Here is a 3247-nt window from a genome sequence, read left to right as displayed (position 1 = left end):
TCAACCTACCACCTCATCCCCTGGCTTCGTCGGTGCCCTAGTTCATGGGCACCACTGCTGTTGGCTCCCTGTTTTCGGCGCCGATCCCGCCGCCGTCGCCTGCGACCTCCGGTGCCGCGACGACGGTTCTTCCCGCGCCACCTGCGGCCTCAACCGGCTCCTCCTCGACACTCGCCGTCATCCCGGCGGCCTCAGGGGAGGTACTACCCGCGGCCTTGTTCACGGCCCCACCCGCAACCGCGATCCCTACCTTGCCTGCGTCGTCATCCGCGGCGTTGGTCGCTGCCGTTGTCCCTGTCGCGGCTCCGCCGCCCACCGCCCCTGCTGCTGGCATCAATACGCCCATCGAGCCATTCCACTTCGACAATTTGATCGCCATTAGACTCACGCCGGACAACTACTTGTTCTGGTGTGTCAAGGTCTTACGGCTACTCTGCAGCCGGTCTCTTCTAGGGTTTGTTGATGGTTCGCTACCGTGTCCTCCGCAGGTCATCCCTATCGTCCACGGTCCGGCCGTCAACCCGGAACACCGTATGTGGGTGCAGCAGGACCAGGAGATTCTTTCTGCCATCCAGGGATCCCTCGGCGACGAGGTCGCCGACCTCTGCTTCTTCGCCACCACCTCTATGGACGCCTGGACGACGTTGGAGCATGCCTTTGCGCAGGTCTCTACCTCCCGCTCAATGCCCTTTGCAGCGAGCTCGCCGACATCAAGAAGCTGGACTCTTCCTCCACGACCTACTTCAAAAAGATGAAGGTGTTCGCGGACACACTCACCTCCATCGGTCGGCCGCTCAACGATGAGGAGTTCGCTGGCTTTGTCATCAAAGATCTGGACGCTGACTACGACAATCTCGCTGAGGCTGTTCACAATGTCAAGCCTGCGATGCCCCCGCACGAGCTCTACTCACGCCTCCTCAGCACCGAGCAACGCATTGAGGCTCGTCGCACCTCCGCCACCATCACCGCGCAGCCGGCGGCCTTCTAGGCCTCTCGCGGCCAGCGCTCCCCGCCCCGTCACCGGGCAAGGCCGCCTCACCCCCTGCATTAACCCTGGGTGGGGGTCCAAACTCTCAGATGGTGTGCCAGCTATGTGGTCGTGAATGCCATGTCGCCTTCAAGTGTCACCGCTGCTTTCAGAGGAGCTTCCTTGGCATCGGCAATGACGGCAAGGGCAACAAGGGACAATTTGCTATGGTAGACTTTGGGCCCCCAGCCGCCGCCCTGGCTGCCCACCTCGCTGCCACCCCGGCTACCCACATCGCCACCAAGGGCAAGGACCCGCGCGTCGACCAGGGGTACACACCGTCCTATCCTATTGATCCAGCCTGGTACATGGACACCGGCGCCACGGATCACATGACAAACGAGCTGAACAAACTCGCCACCTACCATCCCTACTACGGGCACGACCAGGTTCACACCGCCAATGGTGTAGGTATGCCCATCTCTCACATTGGCCAAGCATCTCTTTTAACTAGTCATCCTTCTAGGCAGCTTCATCTTCGTAATGTTTTGCGGGTTCCCTCGGTGACTCGTAATCTTTTATCTGTCCTTAAGCTCACCCTTGATAATCATGTCCTATGTGAAATTCAACCATTTAATCTTTTTGTTAAGGACTGAGCAACTCGGGACGTTCTACTTAGTGGCCACTTGAGCCAAGGCTTGTACTGTTTGGAGGATCAATCCACCCCGTGCGTCTTTAGCGGTGTTCGTGTGTCGTCTTCCCAGTGGAACTCTCGCTTTGGTCACCCCACCACACCCATCGTTCGCCACATACTCCACCGCCATGAGCTACCTTTAGAGTCTAGCAATAAAGAGATGTCCGTGTGTGATGCCTGCCAACAAGGCAAAAGTCATCAACTACCTTTTGTTTCATCTACTAGAGAAGTAAAGAGTCCTCTTGAAATTGTGTTTTCTGATGTGTGGGGTCCAGCACAAACATATGTTAGTGGTCACAACTACTATGTCAGTTTTGTTGATGCCTATAGTCGTTTCACATGGCTTTATCTTCTTAAGCGCAAATCTGATGTGTTTGATATATTCATTCAGTTCCAATTGCATGTTGAACGTTTACTCAAGCATAAAATTATCCATGTTCAGTCAGACTTGGGGGGAGGGGAATATCGCAACCTCAACACCTTCTTTAATAAGCTTGGGATCTCTCATCGTTTGTCATCCCACACACACATCAACAGAATGGCGTTATTGAGAGCAAACATCGCCATATAGTTGAAACCGGTCTCACACTTCTTGCTCATGCTTCTGTACCTTTTCGCTTTTGGAGTGATGCTTTTGCCATCGCGTGTTTTCTCATTAACAGATTACCTACGCGTGTTCTTAATATGAAACTCCTATTGAGCTCTTGAGTGAAACTCCTGACTACACCTTTTTCAATGTGTTTGGGTGTGCCTGCTGGCCTCATCTTCATCCTTAGAATGATCGCAAACTTGAGTTTCGCTCCGAAAAGTGTGTGTTCTTGGGGTATAGTTCTCCCCACAAAGGCTACAAGTATCTCCATGTCCCAACAAATCGAGTCGACATATGTCGGGATGTTGTTTTCGATGAGAACGTCTTCCTGTTTTCTGCCATGCCTCAGTCATCTATCACTGCACCATCTATGTATTCATCTCCACTCATGTCTGTCCAATTTGAAGATGTTGCATATTCGCCTGTGTTGTTACCTAATCATGGTGCAAGAACTGGACGTGGAGCTCGCCTGAAACTTCTACCTGACGGACCCCCTACGCCGCCCGTGGCGCACGACGATCGGTCGGTGCATTCTCCTGCACACCGTCTCCCGTCCTCGACTCCGTCTCGGGAGCCCTGTCTAGTGTCTACTACTCCGACTGGGCCGGAGCCTGCGTTGGATACTGTGGTGGCTGGGTCGGAGCCCGCAACGGAGCGGCCTTCGTCGCCGCCTCCTCGCCTGGCTTCTCCTCCATCGTCACCCCCTCCATCTGCACGGGCGTCGCTGCCGCCTCCTTCGCCAGGGCCCGCAGCGACTCACACGCCGTCTGGGCCAACGTCGCCTGGCCTGCCATCGCCCGGTCCATCCTCGCCGGCGTCCCCTAGACCGGCCTCACCTACTCCTGATTCCCTGCCTGCCCCGGTGTTCGCTGCTCCGCGGTGTCCACACACATGTAGTCGCAGTGGCATTGTTCATCCCAAGGAACGCATCGATGGCACGGTCACATACCTTGTTGCTTGCATGGCTCATGCTGTGGATGATCCAACCACCGAACCA

Source organism: Triticum aestivum, unplaced genomic scaffold, assembly GCF_018294505.1.
Source record: "Triticum aestivum cultivar Chinese Spring unplaced genomic scaffold, IWGSC CS RefSeq v2.1 scaffold55051, whole genome shotgun sequence".
NCBI lineage: Eukaryota > Viridiplantae > Streptophyta > Magnoliopsida > Poales > Poaceae > Triticum > Triticum aestivum.
This window is presented reverse-complemented; position numbering follows the sequence as displayed.